This window comes from Pteropus vampyrus, unplaced genomic scaffold (genome assembly GCF_000151845.1).
Source record: "Pteropus vampyrus isolate Shadow unplaced genomic scaffold, Pvam_2.0 Scaffold37, whole genome shotgun sequence".
NCBI classification, from domain to species: Eukaryota; Metazoa; Chordata; class Mammalia; order Chiroptera; family Pteropodidae; genus Pteropus; species Pteropus vampyrus.
Window position 1 is genome coordinate 6,053,607 of NW_011888818.1, and position 23,608 is coordinate 6,077,214.

Below are 23,608 nucleotides of genomic sequence, written 5' to 3' on the forward strand. Positions count from 1 at the left end.
GTGGAAGTATGTTTAAAACACCTGCCACTGTGGTTTTAAAATGGGTTTTTTAATGGCCTCGTTAAGATAAATAAATGTGAAAAACGCAAAGAAGGAGCTGGGAGAAAAACTTCAAAAAAAAAAAAATTTTCCCCACCTACTAAACCCTTTTATATAAAGATTGTTTATGATTTACAATTGATTTATGGTCTTTTTCAGCTTCTATAGTGAATGAGCACTTGTAAGATCAGAGGAAGCTATGTTTCCTTTGCAGTGGTGTCCAAATGCTGATTTCTAAGTTTCATGTACACCTCCGTTTATGCAATTCTTATGTGCTTGGTACATTGTATATAAAACACGTTGCGGTAAATCCATTATATTTTAAATATGGAAGGCAAACCAATTACTCAAAGTGGTAGAGAAATGAATTCTTTGTAAATATCTTTTCATGCTACTCTGGTTTTCAGATATTCAGTTTTCTGAAAAAGAGGTACACTTGTAAAGATTTGTGCACTGACTTGCTCCTTTAACCTCACAGTGGCTCCCTTAAACTTAGAAAACCCATAACATGAATGGGCACAGTGAAAACCAGTGCCTTACACCTGCTTTCTTGATAATCCCTAAATTAGAGGGGAAGTTGGTATTTGGACTTCACTAGAGCCTTGCATGAGCTCGGGAGACCTGTCAATCTATATGAGTCCCAGGTGACAGCACTTTTGTTTGGGCTTACACATAAATGACATGTTCCACAGCCCTGCTCTTTCCGTTCAAACTTAGAAGGTTGGGGGTGGGAGTCAGGGTCCAAGTCTTCACAGTGGATTGGGTAGGGAGACAGATTTCAGCTGCCTTGACTCTGGCATCTCAGGCTCCACTCTTTCTCTCTAGACAAACCATTAACAGGACCCTAACCCCGTGTGACTCCTGCTTAGTGAAGTCAGAGGATCACTGATGCCAAAGCTGAGGGAAATGACAGTATCAAGAAAGGTCTCCGTGTCCCTAATGTACAGATACAGCCCAAGGAGATTATCAATGACATGCTCAAGGTTAGAGGTCAAGGTGGAGTTAGGAATGAGGTGTCAAGGCTATGTCTCCAAATCCTCCCAGTGATCTTTCTATATTTCCTTGCTCACCTCATGAGCACACAGTGAATTCATCCCCTCAGGCCCTCTGCTCCCCTGCATTTGTGGTCATCTATTCTCTCCCAAGAATGTTTTAGAAAGGAAGGGGACTTAAGCTCCTTCATACGAATGATATCTCCTTTCACGACAGGGCAATGCAGGCTTGGAGAAAATGTTAAGCTATTTTTTTTTTTTTTGCATGTTCCTCGAATTTTTAACGGATAATTTTTGAATCAAGTCTTTAAAAAATGAGAGCAACGTGATTTTCCTGATTATAAAATTAAACCTTGTTCATTGCAGAAAACTTGGGAAGTATGAAGAGAGTAGATACAAAAATACAAATCAACCATTACTTCCCTATGCAAAAATAACACTTTTTAACATTTGAATTTCTCTCTTATGAATATTACACTGCATAATTGAAGTCAGATTCTATATAATTTTGTAGCTTACTTTTTCCATTGATATTAATGGAAAACATTAATAACATTTTCTCATGTTATTAAAAAACTTCGGTAACATAATTTTAATGCCTTCCTATTATTCCATTATATGAATGTCCTATTATTATTTTTAAGCAATCCCCTACACTGGATGTTTAGGTTATTTCCAGATTTTTTTTTTTTGCTATTATTATTAATGTGCTAATAAACGTTTCTGTATGATCATTTTTTCCCCTTAGGATAGATTCCCAGAAGTGGAATTACTGGGTCAAGTGAAATAAATTTTTTTAAAAAATTTTCCTCCTAATTTTAAAGGATTATAAACTCCGAGCAAGGCAAAGAACATGTCTGTTCTCTATTGTTTATCTCCTCAGCAAAAGCAGCGTGCTTGGCATCCAACAGTCACTACAAGTTTATTGAATAACTGAATGAATGAGTAAAATAATACATGTTCCTAGAAGAACATTGGGAAAATACACAAAATTGTAAAGCAAATGTAAAAATCATCTACCCCGCCCCACTTCTGACAGATAACCAGTTGAAATTCTAGACTGCTAGCTTATACTTCTTCTCTGTTATTTATGCCACATATAGCCACACTTTTACGGATAAATTTTGAGTCATAACAAAAACTGTTTCAATAGCTGCTTTTTTGTTCTTGATTTTTTTTTTTCCTTAACATCGTGTTGTGGGCATTTTCCGTGTCATAAAATAGTTTCCCAAATAGCATTTTTAATGGATGCATGCACTATATTGCATGGCTATAATCATTTATTTAAGCATTCCTCTATTTTTAAATGTAAATTGTTTCCATTTGTAATGAATACAAGTAACTTTGAAATAAATATCTGCGACATAAATCTTTGAGAACATCCCTTGTTCTTTCTTTAGAAGAATCTCATTGAAATGGAATTGCTGGGTCAAATTGTCCTGGTAAAATCTGCCAAATTTGCTTCTAGAACCAACATGTAGGCAGAGAAAAAAACATCAGCAGCAGATTTTAGTAGTAATTTAAATCTTTTCTATAATCTTTCCATAGAATAGGGAATGAGAGAGAGAGAGAGAAAGGGAGGGGAGGGAAGAGGGGAAGAAGGGAAGAGAGAGTGAGAGAAAGTGGAGAGGGGTGGAAAGAGAGAGAGAGATAGAAAGAGAGAGAGAGAGAGGGAAGAGGGGGGGGGGGGGGGCCGCGGGGGAGGGAGGGCGGGGGGGCGGTGAAGGGAGGGATATCTTCAGAAGAATATTTATTTATTGAAGGCAATAGTTACATAGAATAAAAATAAGTTGCAGAGACAAATACACCTAAATAGGATGAATCTTCCTCTAATTACTTTTTTTAATTTTAATTTTTTTCGATTATTGTTGACAATATTATATTAGTTTCAAATGTGCAGCATAGTGGTTAAACATTTATATAACTTATGAAATGACAGGTCGATCTCTAATTAAATTCCAACAAACACAAGGGATTTTCCTTTTTGAAACTCTATAATTCTCTTACTTAAAATAAAACATTTTTTTTTCTATTGTAAAAACCAAAAAGTATGTGTGATGTTTCATGAAATTAGCAGTTGGAGGACTCTGAGAGGTGACATCTCCATTTTGCAGGGGCTAGTGATAATAACTGGTTCTAGGATTGTGGGACAGCAACCTAGAAGGGAGGTGCACAGCCAATTTCTAAGCCCCACAAGAGAGACTTTAGGGGCAAAAGCTAACCTGACTTAGAACCAAGCACACAACAGAAGCACCAGCCTGGTAACACTGCTTCTCTGCCTGGTAGGGTCAGTCATAATTTCAGTGAGATTAAAGGTGAAGATAGATCACTACTCAGACTAGTTCTGGATATGTTGTGTTTGAGTGAAAGGAAACATTCAAATGATGATGGTCTCTGGACAATATGAAACACAGTCAGGACCAAAATTGTAATTGCTCAGGTAAGGGTAATGGTGAAGGCAAAAGAAGAAATGAACTCGCTGAGAGATTAAAGAGGAACCAAGAGCAAAGAAATGCATAAATAACAAAACTCTGCCCACTGATCCCTGGTGCTCATCTCACTCTGTCCCAGGCATACCCAGCTATGATTTTAGTATATGTGCTGCCGAAGCGAGCACTCAGCTAAAAGTTTAAATAGTCTGCTTTCCAGGCCTCTGTTAAACTTGCAGTCTGTCCTTGAACCTCACCTTATTGGCTAGACTTAAATCCCACGTATAACTCAAGGTAGTCCTTCCCCACCCAGAGGCTGGACTTATATTTTAGAATCCTTTGCACTGATTTAGATGGACCTTACAGCCCATGACCAAGCACCTCTGTAATGCTGAGAATGGTCATTCACTAGAAGCTTGTCTACCACGACTGGCTCTGTTTTTTCAAATCAGGAACCTTGAATGTCTGGGTTGACATGGATCATCCTTGAGTTTGTTACATCTTGGGTGAGTCATTTAGGCAGCTGGACCTTTCTGGGGAGGTTCAATACCCACCTGCTCCTTGGAGCTCCCCAGTGCACTTGTCACATCCTCTCTCTCATGGGAGCCCCTACAGTGTCAGGCCCCTCGTTTAAAAAAATAATAAAAATAAAAATAAAGAAAAAACTTGGCTCAAACAAAGGTTTCATTGGGGGAAAATAAAGAGTAATTCTCAATGTAAAAGTATATAGCAGGAGCACAAGACTTTGTTACTGTAATTGTTGTTGAATTAGCAAATGGTATAATGAGGTTCATGAGGGAGAAACACTCACTGTTGAACTTGGACAAAATTCTTCAGTCTATCAAGGGATGATGCTACTATGTAATGTTTTCTAACTCAGGGCCTTGTGTCCTTCTTTGAAGGGCTTATGCTACATATTAAGGCAAATAAGACTGGTTAAAAGATAACTACAATACAAGATGTTAAGCAATATGGTTCATACAGACAAATTCTATAAGAAAGGAGAGGAGTAGGTCATGTCCAGCAGGGATGGTCAAGAAAGACCTCAAAGGCAGCAGTTGAGTTAGTTGGTCCTTGGAAACTAGATAAGATTTTCAGAGAGTATGATAAAGAAAGGTGACATTGCAGTAGAAGAAACTGTGTGGCACAAGTGCGGAGGTAAGAAGTTGCAAAGTGTTTGGGGAGAATGGTAGGCTGACTCAACTGAAGTGAATTCACAAGTGAATTAGGGAATGAATGGAGCAGTTAGTGGGAAGAAAATGAGTGCAGTTTTTGCTGGATTTGATGTTCAAATATAACAAGTAGTTAAAAATGCCCAATAAGCAACTGGAGAGATGGAGATAGAGAACGAAAAGCCAGGAATCAAAAGGTAGATTTAGGAGTTTTTCAAACAGAAGGGCTATTGGAATTTAGAAATTAGAGAACATCACTTTCATTTAGATACATTTTTCCAGAGAAGAAGCTAAAGACTCACAGGAATGTCCTAGCAGGCAGTAAGAGGGGAAAAAAAGAAGATGAAGAAGATAAAGAAGATGGAGGAGAAGGAGGAGAAGGAAGAAAAGAAGAAGAAATAGATAAAGATGTAGTGGAGAAACCAGGATGTGACAAAGGTTAAGAGAGGCGACTTGTATGTAGTTGGTTATATTTATTAGTGTCATTAGAATTCAAGAACAAACAGGACATTGGATTTGGCAATTAAAGAACATTTGTGACCTGTGTGAGAGAGAGTGTCAGCAAAGTATAGGATGGTGGAATAAAATTGGATGGCAATGAGGAAAATGGCTTCCTCCTCATCCATCCATCAAACCGCTATTGAGTACCTATTATGTGCCAGATGCTGAGGCAGTGAAACACCGCCTCTGCCTTTGTCTCTGTCTTTGGAGGTTGACAAAGTCACAAACACTATTATAACCCAATGCCATTTATGCCACGTTGAGGGAGTTTGGAGACAGAGCAACTTACCCTTGGGAATATAGGAAAGATTTACTGGTAAAATCAAGAAAAGGAAGAAGAGGAGATGGAGAAGGAGAAGGAGGAGGGGGAGAAAAGAAACAGCAAAGTACAAAGAAAACAACGTGGTGTTTGAGGGGTTTTTTAATTAATTTCAAGAACACTGGATTGGGAATTCTTATAATGATGTACTAATGTTTGTCACGTGGAAACTAGAAAGGAAATTTCATGTTAATAAAATTATAATGATACCTTATATTTGCATGCTCTCCAATCCATTGTCTCATCTAATCCTGAATCCAAATGGGAATTCTGTTTCTACCTTGGAAAGACTATTAGACACGATTTCTTTCAGCATTTTCCTCCCACTCTCCAGTCCCTCATAGCATGGAGCCCTGCGCAGTTTGCTTTCATGTGCCTTAGACATCGGCCTGCATATCGCACTCAGAGTGGCTTTTGGATGCTATGTCATCTAAGGAAAACTGTCATTGAAGGCAGAAAAGCAATGTAAATGTCTTACTGTGCAGAGAGGACGTTAGAGACCCTTAGACAATTTCCTACCCAAATCAAAATTCAGCCCCACAACCACAACCTAGACAGGGCCATTGTAAGAGCATCAAATTCTGCTAAAATATTTTACTCAATTTGTCTCATTTGTTAAATTCACTCAATTTTGAGTCAAAATTATTCTTACAAAATTATTCTTTTCATCGAACTGAAATCTGCCTCTGACTTTGGGCTGCTCCTATAGTATAAAGCCTTCCGCGTAGCAGTCTTTCTAATACATCCGTCCTGAGGCTTCTCCATCCCTGGTGAACTGTCCCTGGTTCTTTCATCTTTCCATCCTTGTCTGTCTCTACTGGCTATTCTCAGTAGTTAATGATCCTCTTAAGTGAGAGGTTAACTAATGCCCAGAACTGAGCATTACCCTAACACCATTACTTGTCCAGCTTCACCTGCTACAGGACTGGCATCCTATCTGGCGACTTTGTTGTCCTCCTAGATTTAGCTCAAGTGCCACGTCCACTAAGAAGCTGACCTTACCCTGAAAATCTAGGTGAGGTGCCCTTATCTCTTCCCATATCATTTACCCAATGAAGTCATAACTGTCTGTAGTTTGTTAATCTCTCCCACACCTCACAGCCCACTAGGTTGCAAGCACCACGAAAACAGGATTCTTTATCTGGTTTCCTGTACGCAGATGCTATCTAGTTGCCTGACACAGAGTATGTATTCATTAAAATGTGTGTATAGAGTTAAATTGATGTATCTTTCTCCTACACACATCAACCAAAATCTGAAAACCGGAACCCATGCATCAGGAAGACTGCAAAGCATACCTATGATGCTATGCCTCAGAGCAAAAGAATATTGGGCCAAATTTATGCCTCCCATGGAGTTTTGCTATAATACAGAATACTTTGGGTTCAGAAACTTTGTCCTGGAAAAACTACATATTCTAATTTACACTTGCCTCTTCCACACTCTACTTGACCGGGCCCCACTGGATTCCTGACCCACGTCCCGCCCCCAGTAGGTATTGTATCCCAGGGAGACACCTCTAATTGAGGAAGAGTTTATCATCCCCATCTTACCTGCAGTCTATCCAGGTATACTGGAAACTGAGACATTCCGTAGACCTTTCTCCGGCTCAGCTGTTGTCAGCCCCCTGGCTTTTTCTCCAACACTCCTACAAGCAATAGAGAAGCACTTTCCATTTTACTTGTCCGTCTCGAGGCAGGACCAGCAGAAGCCTACCCTCCACCCAGCCCTCCGAGTCCTGTATCCACAGTAGTTGTCTGAACACCTCATCTACGCCATAGTAAAATATCGCAGACACAGGAAAACCCCAGCAGAGTTGCCTGAGAGTCAGAAACCTGGAGCACAGACTGGGGAACTGGCTGACGTTGACCAGCCTCACCTCTTGCTCCCTTGAGAGGCTGTGATTCCACCTCATTGGAAGGGGAAATATGAGGCTCTGTGGAAGAGGAACCCCAGGTATGAAGAGATGCTTTAATGATGTCCTTGAGACATAAACTTCAGCATGAGAGTTAATGCAGCACATGAACTGCTCTAGGAAATTTGTCTAAGCAGCCCTGAACCTGATTCCTTGCCCTTCTCTTTCACAATTCTTTACTTGATCAAATTTCCAATTCGGCTTTATCATTATATTTAATATTTGGGACTCTCCATGGAGTGCCATTCATGTCCTCTGTGGGAGAATGCCCTTTAACAGCCTTACATCTAGCACTTGACAATGGAGTTCAGTGTAGCAAAGATAATGGAGATAGTGTAGCAGTAGGTTCCGGTGGTGGTTCTATGACTTACTAGCTATGTGAACATAGGCAAGATACTTAGCCTCTCTAGGCCTCAGTTTTCCCACAAGGATATAATAACAGGGATATAATAAAACTTACCTTGTAGGGTATTGTTTCAAAGAGAGAGGAGAAAGAAAGGGACAGAAATGGATGGAAAGTTCCTTATTTATTGCCTGATATCCAGTAAGAGCTCAATTAAAAGTAATATTATGATCTCTAATAAACCCTGACACACCATTACATCCATTATTCACATTCATTCCTGTCTCAGCATCCTCTTGGATGCTGGTATAACAGCAACAGGGTGAAATATTTGTATTCTTCCCTGCTAAAATTATAGTTTAAAATCCTCCTAATTGGGTCAGCAAACTTTGTGCTCTAATGCAATCCAGCACCCTCCCCATCTGTGCAGATGCACACACGCTTTACCAGAAGCTCATCATTTAAATATATCACAGTCCAGAAAAATCAAATCATTTTCTTTTACATCATCTCCGAAACTACACATTCACTTCTCACATCCTGTTTGTCCCAAAGTCAACACCCTCACATGGAGTATCATTTGTATGTTTAATGCCTCAGAGAGAACTTAGTCACAGCAAAGAACTCTTACAGCTCCATGTGTTTTAGTTAATATTCAATTTGTTAAAGTTGTTTCTTTTGCCTTTGAACACATAAATCTTGGCAGTTTTCTTATAAATCTACTTTATGAGTGTTAAAAGTGTTAAACATTCGCTTTTTCTTATCCTTTGACTAATGCTCAATTACCTCTTAAACATAAGATGAAGACTTTCCCCTTAAATATTTTAACATTTTCAAACTTAATCAAACAATCTTGCATATTTCTAATTAGTCATACATTTGTATAAACTTAACAAATCAAATAATCTTTAAAAATATAGCCAGTGCTTATAAACTTGATTAATTAAATTCCCTTAAATATGTCAAACTATAATCATAAATTTAATATATCTGGTTTTCTTAAAACTTCAAATCCCTAACAGAATGACTTATAAATAGGAGAACAAAATCTCCCTCAGGACTTATGTAGTTTTGATAAACCTAATAAATCAAAACCTCTAAATTTAGCATTATCGAATTGTCTTAAAGTATGTCAACCTCCTAAGAATTAAACACACAAGTTCAGTAAATGAGGTTCTTATGAGCATCCAAACACTGATTACAGAATTAATTAGTTAAATCCACCCAAGTATTTCAGTTAAAATTACAAATCTGTTAAGTCAAATTCTCTAATATATCAGACTCTTATTGTCAACATATTAAAAACAAATCACACATAAAGTAACATATACTGATCATAAAATTCACTGCTAGATACATACTTCCTACATGGAAGTACCATTTCTTCATTATCTATTTACTTTTAAAGGTTACAAAGTTCCACAAGCAGAGGTGGCAGAATCCTCTTCTCTGTAAGGGGACGCTGAGGTTCTATAATCAAGATTGAGTGAGACATCCGAAAGGTGTGCCTTTCGGGGGTCTTGCCCAGGGCAGCAGCCAATGCCTTGATCCCTTCTTAAGGTGGAGCTTTGCCTGCTCAGTGCCCAAAGGACACACCTGCACCTTGCCACTGGCGTCATGTTGTCCCCATGTGCCCTGTATCTCCTTGGCTTTCTTCAAGTTTTACCCTTTTCCACTTTTCATCTTAACATTTGATCGCTTGAATTACATAGATGGAATCATGCAGAGCCTCACCACACCCTGAGTTTGCCTCCAACTGCTTTGCTACCTGAGTAGAATTAGCTGCACTCTGTACCCTGTTATGTTTTACCTTCTTATCAATCTCCATTTCAGACTTGTTTATGGACATGTATAAAGTGACCCCCAAAAAACTTGCCATCTGTCCTGTGTCCTTCAGATTATTTTCTGAGACTTCAAGGTCATGAAAAATACCAGAATTTTTCTGGGTGTATCCTGTTTTCTTCCCATTAATCATCAAAAATGGAGGGTTGCTTCTTTTGCCTTTGAACACATCTTAGAAATCTTGGAAGTTTTCTTATAAATGTTATAGTGTTAAACGTTTATAATTACTATCTGTTGGTGTTGACAAACCCAGGCTCTCAGCATGTTTCAGAGACAGATCACGAAACTTTCTTCCTTCAGGTCAGCTGGGTTTCCCCAGTCTTAGGGCTTTTTCATACCTCTAGGAGTAGAGTTCCTTTTCCTTCCCTTCCTTCTCTATGTCATAGATTTCAGATCGTAAGAAATATACAATGCTCTGCTTGTATAGCTCAAGCCAACGCCCTCAGCCACATATAAACTAATGAGCCACCACCTCCACAAATCATGCTAGGCAGGTGCCAAACAGTCATACTAACCACCCCTTCGCTCTCTCTATCAGAGAGAATATAACTGATACTAATTTTTCAAAGTCCCCCATGCATATTTAGTGGCATGTGGAAGATTAGATGCTTAAGTTTAAATACACACCTTGTATGACTTATTAATTTTATTTTACTGTAGAGAAAGGTCCTCTTGAATAATTAATGTTTTCCTAAGAGGATTTATCTAACTTTGAAAATGTTTAAACAAAAGAAAATTCCACAAACAGCTGAAATATACTAAATAGTCCCAGAGGGAGGCTTAAAAATGACCTAATTCATGATAGGAACTAAAATGGAAGCAACCGTGGGGTGAAATACAATTGGTTAACTCAACAATTTAACTGGGCTCTTCAAAGAAGAGTTGACAATGACCTAGAAAACCTTGTAGCTGAATCCTCACCATGGGCATCATTTAAATTTGTTCCCAAAGATGGACCAGTTCCTTTTATCTTCTCAGCTGGAATGGTGAGGGGTATGGAAGTTAACATATTAAAGACTCAGAATATGAGCTGAACCATAGCCATCATGGGTTTTCAGTGGCTCAGTTAAGGCACTGACAGGCTAAAACTAGGCAAAATGTGAAGAAGGCAGCAATACTATCCTCTTTCCTTTCTGGCCATTTCCCTCCAATAATGTCCTAACCAGCTCAAGCCTGCAAGAAGGTGCTCCCCAGTCCTGCCTCACAAATGCATGATCTCGATTTACTGCTCTGTTCTCTTCACAGCTCAATCCAATTTAGTAAATTGAGATGAACCAAGAGAATAGAGTAGCTAATTAAAATCATGCTAAGGTGGCAATTATATGGACTTCTACTTCCTAAGTTCCATTTGCATTTTAAAATGGAAACGTGTCTATTCTAGTTACCTATTCCTTGAGCAAAAAAGAATGTAGAGAATCAAGACAAACTTTACTCTAGGGACCTGGGGTTTAGGTACTACAGAAGTGTCCAGAGTTTGGCATTTACAGCATGGCTTCATGTATGTACCAGGTAGACTGCTGGGAAGCAAGACGGGCTGTTGTCACAAGCCCATATTGCTGCTGAAAGACTTTCTCCTGTAACTATCAGAATTGTCTCCACCCTGAGGTGCCAGTGAAATCAGCTTTTGTGTTTGAGTAATGAAATAAGGTTGAATTTGCTTTTGTGGTTCTTACTTTTTTGAAGTCACTAATTCTCTCTGATAAATACGTAATATTTGTATAGTTCGAAAGGATATTGTCATGAGAAAGGACTTTGGGTCACAGTTCCAGCCAGTCCGAAGGGTCTCTGGTAGGTTGTGGTTAATGGCAGCACTTCGATGCGGTCCTGTTTAGATTCTTCAGGGCTGATTCTTCGTGTCTTCAGCACTTCGTCAATGGATTTGTGCTGTTTACAAATCCTGGGGCCATGTTTCTAAGAGCTGGCCTTTCTACCAGAGTTTGTCTGCAACCACACTTCATCTAGAAGCTTGCATCCTTTTTTACTCATCCATATCTTTCCTTTCTCCCTTTCTCTCTACACCTAGATTAAAAATTTCTTAACTTCATTTTCTCACAACACCTCATTGGCATTTTGAAAATAGCATGACTTCAATAAATGTCACTGACCAAAAAATGGAGTTGGAGCAGACAAAAACTGAAAGCTGTCATGTATAAAACAATCCAAGAGTAGATTTACACTGCAATATTAAGAATCATGATTCTCATTAAGCAGATGAGTCAGAAGGGTCCTGAAAAGATTCTTTAAGGCTCTTTATTTAATTATAAATTTAGGCTTTAAAAAAAAATGAATGTATTTGACAAATAACATTGTGTAAATTTAAGGTATACTTAAGCTATTTTTTTAAGAAAAATAACTTACTATTGAATGTTATCTGCACAAGGGCAAATTCCCTTCTGATTACTTTTAGTGTACTTTTAAAACTGTTAAGTATTACATTTTCATTAAGGAAAATTAGGGCCTCACACACATAAACAAAAAGAGTATAATAAAAAAACGAAAGCAAAATCAACCCTCATCTCACTGCCCAAACACCACTATTGTCAATTCTTAGGAATTATTTCAATACAGGACTTTTTCCCTAAAGAATATTTTATGTAATCATAGTCTTATGAAATATTACAATTTTTAGAATTTAACGTAATAAAGTAAGAGAGATTTCCTGTAATTAAATGCTCTATAGGAGCTACAAAGTATCATAATTTAAATAATCCCTCATCCTGGGATTTTGCAGTTGTTTCTAGCTTTCGCTACAATATGTAATTTGTGATCAATATGTTTTAGCTAAACTTGCACTTCTGCATAATTATTAGGATAAATTCTTAGAAGAAAAGTCTGTTCGGAGTGCTGGAAATTTTAAGGCTTTGGCTTTGTTCTGCTAAATTGGTCTTCAGAAAGCTTTAGCAATTTAGCAGTATGAATCAGAATATATAGACTCATCATATAGGAGTGTTCCTCTCCCCATATTCCTAACAGTTTCAGAAACATCTTTTCCAATTTAAAAGATGTAAAATGTTATTTATGTTTTCATTTCTTACTAATGAGGTTATATTTATTATTCCTTTATATTTCACTTTTTGTGAAATATTCATGATCTTAGGAGATTTTTAAATATTGAATTGCAGAAATTGTATATTAAGGATATAACCTTTTGACTGTCACATGCTGCAAATATTTTCCCATGTTTCTGGTTAAAATTTTAATTTCTTTTTCAGCGATTACCTTAAATTTAATTATTTTTTATAGTTAAATCCATCCACTTTTTCTTTTATGGTTTCTCCCTTGGGTGTTATGCTTAGAGAGGCCTTCCTCAACTCAGAAGTAAATAAACATGGACAAACAATTTCAATTGCTTTTATAGTTTAAGAAGTTTTTCCTAAATCTTTAATTCATCAGTAATTTAATTTATTCTGTGTTGCTGAAATAAATAAACTTTGGTGAGCTTTTCTTCCGATCCATTTCCTAGAAGACATGGCTTCCTACTTTCTCTCTGTTTAGTTAGCACACAATAGTACAGCAGGTGCTCCAATAACATTGTTTTTGTTCAAAGTCTGTTTCATTGTAACATTGAGGTAGGAACTTAACTCTTGTTTATATCTATTAGCCTATAGTAAAATTGGTTTCATTATACCTCCTTTTGCTTAAAGTTGAGCGAAGCAAAAGAAAAAAAATAACAGTAAGTTTCTGATTCAGAAAACCAGTGGGAGTGAGGTCTATGCAGTAGTTTACAGATTTCACCCTCTGTTGAGGAACCTCCCCAGCCAATGATATAAAAGCAGGGAAAGAACCCCAGCCGCACACTCCTGAGGGCAATGAATGCAAAAACCAGCCCCAGGAAGGGCATGGGAGAAACTGAGCCTCAATGTTCCATCCTTTTATCTGCCACAGTATGCAGTGTCCCAGGAGAGACACATCCTCAGAGGCAGACACAGATTTTGACAAAATCCAGGAAAATGCAACCAATAAGTAAACTATAGCAGCGCAGACTTTTTCAGCTTGGGGTGCATTTTCTAAGACTTTTAACAGGACTGTGATTAATAAAACTGTTTATTTAAGGACCTCATGTTTATTTAATCAACAACGTAGAGGGAAAAAATAAACGTTGCAATTTTTAAAAAATTAAAGTTTATCTTTAAAACATTAAGTTTTAATTTTTCCGGACTTTCCCCTCCCATAAACAATACAAATGAGGCAAATAAGTGGATACTATTAAAGAAGAAATATAAATAAATCTTTCTTTGTGGTTTAAAAAAAAATCATTATATTGGACATGGTTCCAAATTGTAGCAGTTAGCACGTCTGCTTTACACACAGAAGGTCCTGGATTCACACCCCAGTAGAGCCATGGTCCATGGTCTATGGCCATGCCACCCTGAACAAGCCTGATGTCTAATCTCGGAAGCTAAGCAGGGTTGGGCCTGGTTGGTACTTGGCTAGGAGACCACCTAGGAAGACCAGGTGCTGTAGGCATAAATAATAATAAATAATAAAAAATAAATAAAAGTAAAAAAATCATTATGTATACAAAATCATATATTACTGGTTTAAAAAAACTATTATCTATTACTGGTTTCTAACAAGTTATTGTTAATACAAATTGAGTTTGGTAAGTTTTATTTTCATCACCACTTTGCTTTTAACATGTTAATTGTCATGTTCTACTAACACCGAACTCCTTCATGCTGTGATGTCGATCTAAATATTTATAGAGCCAATACCTCTATAAATACGATAGTAAGAATCAAGCCTGATTTCTGCCCTCAAACAGATATTAATAAGATATTATTCCAATGATTATTCAAATCAATGTATAATTGCAAACAGTTAAGAGCTATTCAAGAATATTAATGTTATGAGAGTATATAAAAATTCAATTTTTCTGAATGGTTTTGGGCAAAGATCTAAGGAATAAGTATAATTAGGGCGAGCAGTGTGGCAGACACTGGATTGGCTACACAAAAGCCATTTACAGCCCCCCTTCTCCTTTGCCATCCTCTACAAGAGACACTCTCAATGTCTCAGCTGTCATTAAAGGGACCATTGGCCATATGACAAAGTGCAAGGTGCAAATGGAAGTCTTCACCTAAAAGAAGTCTTTCTAGAGAAAGTCTCTAGGTCAAGCTTCTCTTCTTGAATAAAAATGGCAATGACCACAAGGAGAAATACTGTTTTACTTTTTGCTGTTCCCCCTTTTTTTTACTCTAGAATAAGGGCAAGAGACCTGGAAGGCAGCAGCGTATTTTATCTCTGAGAACAACCTCCACCCACTAAGGATTGTGGATCAAAAAGTTAGAAAGAGCCTGGAAGCCCAAGTGCTTCATTGACCCACATACCAGCCTGAAACTACCTTGCTTTGGCTTTCTTGTTATGAAAAACAATAAAACTTCTATTTCTATAAGTGCTTGATAAACAGATTTTTTTGTTGTTATTATTTGAAACCAAACACAATCCAGCTAATTAGGAGTGAGGTTGGGTGGGGTGGGAAGAGTTCTAGACAAGCTACTACTGCATATATGAAAACCCCAGGCAGGAGAAAGTATGATCCATTGGAGGAACCAATGTTTTTCATTTATACTTGTCATTCATCACATTAAAAATTTATTCTTGGATAAAATGAAAAGAAAATGGAAGAAACGTAAAACCACAACTCATAAGCACTCTGGTAATTTATTACGATCCCAACTATTAATAAAGCCTCAGTAACAGAAGTTCACTGCAAGCTGTGGCGTAAGCAACATAGGCTGAGAATTACAGAAATTTTCACTGTCAGTCCACCCTTTATTTCAAACTCGAGAGCAAGTGAGTAAGTGACATTACCATAGGAATCATGTTGAATCCACTTTCTTTTATGTTTAATAATCTTAATATTTGATATTATATGAAGAATAATAATTATCTAGACAGTTAAGAACCAATAGGTTGAAGTATATTTGCTTTTGTTGTTTTTTATTATTGTTTTTCCTTTTGTATACCTTAAAAAGTTATGTTTCTTTTCTTTTCTTTTTTGTAAAAATTATTTCCTAGACGTTTTTCAAAGCGATTTGGGGGAGAAGTTTTTCAAAGTGATCCCTCAGTGTTTTATCTAACTATAAATACATATTTTTCGAAGTTAATAAAATAAATAGAAGTGGGGAAGATGCTCTAGAGTAGGAAGAAACTACTGGTAGGGATTCTAATTAGAAAATTATTATATTATTGAGGTAAAATAGTATCAGAACTAAAGGACTGGGAAAAACAGGTTCCAGAGATTTCGGTGTGCAATTGTAGGATTTATCAATTTATCAGGCCATTTGCTGTTTGGAAATGAATAAGAGTTGGAAATAAATGAGGGAACGTTGTTGAAGCTTTTCCCAGTTTACTAACTGGGAAAAATGGATGGATAGATGGTAAAATCAGGAACACAACAAGGTAAGGAACATCTTCATACCCACTGTAAAACATCAACATATCCACTGTAGACATTCCATGGCTATTTATCGAGCCCCTGGTTTATCAGTTATCCACTGCCACAATGATGCTGTACAACAAACAACCATAAGACACCAGTGGCATATGACAATAAATTATTGTTTAGTTCATTAGTCTGCAGCATTCAGCTGATTTGGACTGGATTATTACAAGGTCTGAATCATGGCTGGCTCATTCTCATGTCTGGGGCCAGCCAGCTGCCAGCTGCTCTCAGCTGCTCTCAGCAGAGATGACTGGGACAGCTCAACTCTGCTCCACGTGTTTTTCATCTTTCTATAGACTAGCCAAGGTATGTCTTCATGGTAGTGGTAACGGTGGTAACAAAAGGCAAGCAGACACATGTAAGCACTTTTTCAAGTTCGTACTTGTGTCACATTTACTAATAACTCCACTAGCCAAAACAAGTCCTCAGAATAGACCAGGTTCAAGTTTGAGGAAGCAGATTCTACCTCTGTAGTGATAAGGACTGCAAACAGTCCTAGCAAAGGGCAAGAATACATGGAGAATAAATAATTGGAGTCATTAATGCAATTAATCTACATGTCAACTATATGCCAGGCACATTCTAGTCCTTAAGGATACCACAAAGAACAACACACACACACACACACAATAAGCAAATATATATGTATATACACAGTAAGCAAATAAACTAAAAATATATCATTTTTAGTACTGTTAAATGTTGTGATGAAGAGGGTAAGGGGATAGAGAGTGGTGGAAAGTAAAAGCAAACTAAATAAGGAGATCAGAAAAGCCCTTTCTGAGGAGGTAACATCTGAACAAAAATCTCAATAATATGATGGAGTCTGCCATGTGATAATCTTGGGCAGGGACTTTCTAGATAGAAAGGACAGCTAGAATAAAGGCCCTGAGGCAGGACTGGGTTTAGCAATAAAACCTGGGTATCATTGGATTGCAGTGTTATGGGAGAGAAGCTAATGAGGTTAGAGAAGAAGGCCATATAGATCACATGTATTAGTCAGTGTAGGTGATGATACGCCACAGTAACAAGCAAACCCCAAAATCCCAATGACTTAATACACAAAAGTTTATTCATCACTCACTCTAAGTCCATTGCAGGTCCAGTTTCTCTCCTGGGAAGCTCCCTGAAAACATTGCTTGATTGTAGGCTATTTCCATCTCATGGCTCAGCCACCTCAACCTGAGCTCCTTAGTTGCTGCAGTAAAGGAAGAAAGTGCTGAGAGTCACATAGGAGCTTTAACCTACCCCAGGCCGGAGGTGCTACACATCACTTCTCCTCACAATCCATTAGCAAGAACTAGTCAGGTGGTCTGGCCCAACTGCAAGGGCTCTGGAAAATGTGGGAGAGCAAATGAATATTTCGTGATCATTAAAATTTTCTGTCACAGCAAGATAAGTTTGGTTTTCATTCTATGTGTGATGAGAAGCCACTAGAAGTTAATGAGAAGAGAAATGACATGACCTTATCTACACTTTTAAAAGGTCATCTGCCTGTTGTGTGGAGAAGGCAGTAGGGAAGCAAAAGTGGAATAAGGGTGACCAGATAGACCTCTCCTATGGAGAGAGATTACAGTGGCTTAAACCAAGATACAGTAATAGAGGTGGTGAACAATGATCAGATTTGATATATGTTTTGAAAGTAAAGCCAAATGGTTTGCGGATGGAATAACTATGGGATAGAAGAGGAAAAGGGCAACTGAGAATCACTCCTAGGCTTGAGGCTGAGCAACCGGGAGAATGGTGATTCTATTTACTAAGCTGGAGAAGAATGGGGAAGAAATAAATTCAGGAGCAGAAATCAGGAGTGATTTGGGCCCTAATAATTTCAAGATAGGCAGCAAACAGACAAATGTAGATATTAGACCAACAGTTGATTTTTTAAAAATTATAATTAACATAAAATATCAAATTAGTTTTGGGTGTACAACCTACTGATCCGATGCTACATACCTTAAGAAATGATCACCATGATAAGTCTACTACCCATCTGTCACTGTACAAAGTTATTATATTATGGACTGTATTTCCTATGCTGTGCATTATATCCCTATGACTTATTTATTTGATAACCAAAAGTTTCTACCTCTTGATCCCTTTCACCCATTTCACTCCCCTCTCCATGCCTCACCTCTGGCAACCACTAATCTGTTCTCTAGATTTATGAGTTTGAGGGATTTTTTGGTTTTGTTTTTTCAATTCCACATATAAATGAGATCATACAGTATTCGTGTTTCTCTGTCTGACTTATTTCACTTAGCAAAATGCCCATGTTGCTGCAAATGGCAAAATTTCATTTTCTGGTAGCTGAATAGTATTCCATTGTAAAATGTACCATATCTTCTCTACCCATTCATCCATCGAAGGACGCTTAGTTTGTTTCCATATCTTAGCTATTGTAAATGATGCTGCAATGAACATTAGAGGACATATATCTTTTTGAATTATTGTTTTCATTTTCTTTGGATAAATACCCAGAAGTGGGATTGCTGGATCATATGGTTGTTCTAATTTTGATTTTTTGAGGAAACTCCATACTGTTTTTTATAGTAGCTGCACCAATTTACATTCCCACTGACAATACATAAGGGCTCCCTTTGCTCCACATCCTCACCAACACTTATTTCTTGTCTTCTTGATAATAGCTATTCTAACAAGTGTGATGTGATATCTCACTATGATTTTAATTTGCATTTCCCTGTGACTAATGATGTTGAGCATCTTTTCATGTACCTTTTCATGTATCTGTATGTCTCCTTTGGACCGACAGTTGATTTTTAAATCTGGAGTTCAGGAAGAATGTTAAGGGCTAGAAATCTAATGCAACAGTATTAGTATTTACCTAAAACCATAGAGCTGTATACTATCACCTAAGGAAAAGAGTGAGATAGAGAAGATTGCCACTTATTGAGCCCTAGAGAACTCCATAATCAGGAAGAGGAGTAGGAACTAGCAAATATGACCAAGAAGGAATAGCCAATGAGCTAACAGAACTAGTAAGTGAGGTGTTCTGGAAGCTAAATAAGAAAGCCTTTCAGGAAGAAGGAAGTACCTGCTGTATCATAAGCTATTGAGAGGTAAAGTGAGATGAGGAGTAAGACTGGACTACTGGATATGACAAGATGAGATCAACACTGACCTTGACAAAGGTAGCATCAATAAAGTGGTGGGAAGCGACTGGGATGAGCCTACAGAAGACTGTGAGGGGAAAAGAGGAGTTATAAATGGGAGAAGAGGAAAAGTATAGTAGGCAGAAGGAGCATTAGGTTAAGGAAGAAATTTTTTTAAGCAGAAGAATTTACAGCATGTTTGCATTGTGATAAGAATCTGAGAGAGAGAAATTTATGATGCTGATGAGTATAGGGACAAAGATTTTGAGTGAGCAAATGGGGATGGCTCCAGGGTTCGTTTTTGGAAGGAAATGAGACAATACACTATAGCTATAGGAACAATGGACATATGGGTAGAGGTGAAGACAGGCTGGTGGATTTAATAATAACATTACATAGTTAATTTTGATTGCTTCTGTGTTACCAGTGAAATGAAAATCAAGGTCGTCAGTTGAAAGTAAGGAAGGAGAAGGTGTCTGAGGCTGAGAAGAGAGGAAAAGCTATGAAATAAGGATGTTGTGGAGTTGGAGAGTAAAGCGACTAGAAAGTACTTTAAGACTGTTAAGCAATGTGGAAGGGCCAGTCGAGATTTATGAATCGACAAGAGAACTTAGAGAGCAATTAACATAATATGTGTTTTTCTATAATGTAGGCTTAGAGAAGGCAAGAATTGAGATTTTGTAAGATGAGTGAAATAGAGAGAGGAAAGAAAGTGGAGTAAGGGTATATGCAAGGAGTGGTTATAGCGATGGACTGTAGAATCTAATCTGGTTGAACAGAGAAGCAAGGGTGTGAGGGGTGATGGATAAAAGTAGTAAGATCAGTGGACTGGGGATCCTGATGAACATTAAGAATTGCTGGACTTGGAGTGCCAGACGGCATGAACCGAAAAGATAAGAAGTGATAGAGAGTAAGAGGCTTGATGTCAAAATTTTGAAAATGATGTAATTACTGGTGATGAAGAGTCCAGGTAAGGATCCCCTGTAAGAGTGGGAAGCCAGAGGCAAATGGTAAGGAAGTCAGAGAAATGAGTCAGGAAGTTGGATTGATCATTTATGTGGATTTAATGGTCACTAAAAGAGAAGAGAGAAGCAAGAGTGGGGAGGAAGACAGTGAGCCGGGGCTAAAATCACCAATGGATGAGAAGGAAGAAGCGATAGATGAACCAGCAGATGGCTGCAACAAGGGTAGCAGGTGGCATAGTCCCATGTTATATGTTTCAAAGAGGCCAGGGTCTAAAAGCGGAAGAAGGAATGGTCTGAAAGTAGAGGTGTGGAGCAGTGAGTACATCTGCCCCTCCTCCAAAATCTATGGTGATAAGAATCTGAGAGAGAGAAATTTGTGATGCTGATGAGTATAGAAACAAAGATTTTGAGTGTGGAAGAACAGCCACCACCTGGGACGATTGCAGTGGTGGAGGTAATATCCTGAAACAGCCACATTTTAGGTAGCAGAAAAGGTGTAGGGAGCCTTTGAAGAAGAGGGTGAGGATTTTGTCGAAGACAGACTGTGTGTTCCATAAAGTTGGGAGGGTGGGAGGGTGCATCAGACTAGGGACATGTTTGGAGCCATGCTGGAGATAAGAGCCAGCATGGTAACTGTTAAGTGAAGAAGCTCAGACCTCTGGCGGTGGTTAGAGGTACAGAGAAGTAAGGAGAGATGGTACTGACTCTGGTGATCATTAAGAAGAAAGCCCACAATGTTCCTAACTAGAGCTTCCTCCTTGCTATTGGACATTGAGGCATCCCATAGTGGTAAGGAAGGGACAGGGTAGAGGTCTTACCAGAAGCACTCAGACTCCATAGGGTTGCTTGAAATCTTGCTATGAGAAAAACAGTTTTCCAAAAGTCTTCCTTCAGCGACCTTCCTTCAGTGAACTTGATGATCTTGGGGGTGGCGTGCTTACCAGAACTGTAGACTAAGGCAAGGGGGCACTGCTTGATGCCCTTAGCAAGAATAGGTTCAGTGAGGTTTTGAAGGAGACTAAAAGGAGTGAAATCCAATGCCTACATGATAGCGTGGCCAGGAGAAAACAGACTTCTCCAATTGAGAGTAGTCTCAGATGAATCTGAGAAGCACACATCGAACTCAATGCCATACTTTTTAAATAATATTTACTGTACAGAAATAAAATTTATCGATATTTAACCTACCTATACACGTATTTTCAATGAAAGAAATCAAAATCAATATAAAATCCTAACTATGTTATAAAAAAAAGAGAAAAGCAATTTATAATAAAATAAAATGTATTTCAATATGGAAACATTCAGGCATACACCATTAGGATACAGCATGATATGCTATGCTTATACCTTTGTTTAGAATGAAGAGAATCTGACAGCAACAGAGGCAAGCAGATATAGTAGTGGGGTTTTTTTCTTTCTTTCTTTTTTTCTTTCTTTCTTTTCTTTTTTTTTTTTTTGCAACCCAAATACCGCGAACCATGCTGCTATCCTTGACATGATGTTCTTAAATGAGGATCAGTTATTGGTAATGAATAAAATACAATCTTTCTTTATTTATATGGTAGTTAGGTTCCTAGAAAATTCAGGATATTTTTTTAAGTTCAAAAATACTCTACATTGTAGGCAGAGTAATGGTCTCCCAAAGATGTCCAATCCCTGGAAACTGATTGTGAGCTTATGTGGTATAAGGGACTTTGCAGATGGGATTAAGTTAAGGATCTTGAGATGGGGAGATTGTCCTGTACTATCTGGGTGAACCCAGTGCAATCACAATCCTCGTAAGTGAAAGTGGGGGGCAGGAGGGTCAACACCAGAGAGACATCTGAAGATGCTATGCTGTTGGCTTTGAAAATGGAAGAAATGGCCATGAGCTAAGCAATGTAGGCAGTCCACAGAAGCTGGAAAAGGTGAGAGACCAGACTCTCCCCTAGAGTGTCTAGAAGAAATGCCAGCCCTGCTGACACCTTGATTTTAGACCAGCAAAACCCATTTCAGACTTCTGACTTCTAGGACTATAAATTAATAAATTCGTGTTGTGTTAACTAGCAGGAAATGAATTCACTTTATTTATATAAATAGCAAAGCTAGATTCTGGATTTGGCTAATTATAAGCAGGTTTTTTACCTGCATGACTATCTGGAGAGACAATAAAAAATTACTGGAGGGTGGGACAATATTTCTTTGTGCAGGACTGCACCATTTATTGCAGGACATCCAGAGTCTTAGCCCTCACATCTAAATGCCAGCAGCTCCCCCTAGTCACTGTGACAACCAAAATACGCCTCTACAAATACTCAGTTTGCAAAAGAAGCAAGGAGAATGAGGTCATTCATATCTGAAGATTTCTTTGAACTAGAAACCCATTTTCAAAGATAATTTCATGGATTTTTACTTACTTGGCATTCCGTAGCTTCAAGGCAGACACTGTTTCAGAATAAAGGTCAATAAACTATCGGAATTCTGATCAATCAATAAAGATTCCTGATTGATTTCGTAAAAGCCTGTGTTTAACTTCTGCTCATCTCCTGCCCCTGCAATTGAAACTGAGAACAGAATCTCCGTTTGATTATAGAAGTCATTGCAATCCATAACTTTCTAATTTCCCAAGGAGGCATCTAATGAAATCTCCAACAAATAAAATTTGACAAGTGGGGAGAATTAATGCAATTAAGGTAGAAAAAGAAGTGATTCTTCTTTCAGTCTCCATTACTATGGATTACTAGAAGAGAATCATTTCTTGTATAATACCTCTTCCTTCCTCAGCAGCCATTGATTAGCTACTGTCTGCATGGATGATGCATACATAGCAACTGCTTTCAGAAGAGAAATATCGGAATGCAATTCATAATAGACCTCTGCGTTATAGTGGGTGCAATAACATCAATGCCACTGGAGGGTCCACTTGGGAATTCTCCATATAACACAGAGAGGAAAGGACCACAGAACTCAGAGAGAGTAATGTACAGATGAGGAACAGGGACACAGAAGTCCTTTGGTGGGGAATGCAGCACGGGAGTGGGTGAGGAGTCAGGCAAGAGAATGACTGCTTCGTTCCTGATTCCTGAGTTCCTGAGGCACAGTGTGTAATTAGCCCTCACCAGGGAGACTAGCACCAGCACATTGTTTAGCATATCAGGCGTCTGTCCTCTGGGAAGGCCGCGTGGCTCAGAAGAATGGAGCAGGATCAGACAGCTCATTACAGAACTGTTCTCTGCATAAGAACGAGGTCTAATTTCTGCTTTTCTCTCTGCTTAATGTAGTTTGAGCGTTACCAAGTCAGAGGATGTTCTTTCCAATGAGGGGAAAGCATGATAAATATTCTTTCAAGTTAAAAGAGTAGATAATTATTGTATAATTAGTCAAAACTTCACCTTATGATTTGCTCACTGCTCAACTGCTCACCCCCATGTGAAGGTTGGGAAGAGTTGCTTGCCCCGGTTTTTGCCTAGTTCATGACAGAGAAATCGGCTGCTCAATTCCCCCAATCATCCCATCTCTCCTTCATTTTTCACATTCCTTTAGTTTATCTA

The 23,608-nt window shown here is 38.2% G+C and overlaps 1 protein-coding gene and 1 pseudogene across 2 annotated transcripts in view; both read left to right on the forward strand.

The window, feature by feature from the left end:
* Nucleotides 1-23,608, forward strand: part of TACR1 (tachykinin receptor 1) — a 250,379-nt gene that overhangs the window by 95,111 nt on the left and 131,660 nt on the right. The window lies entirely within an intron of this gene.
* On the forward strand, nucleotides 13,904-14,019 carry LOC111738406 (annotated as a pseudogene).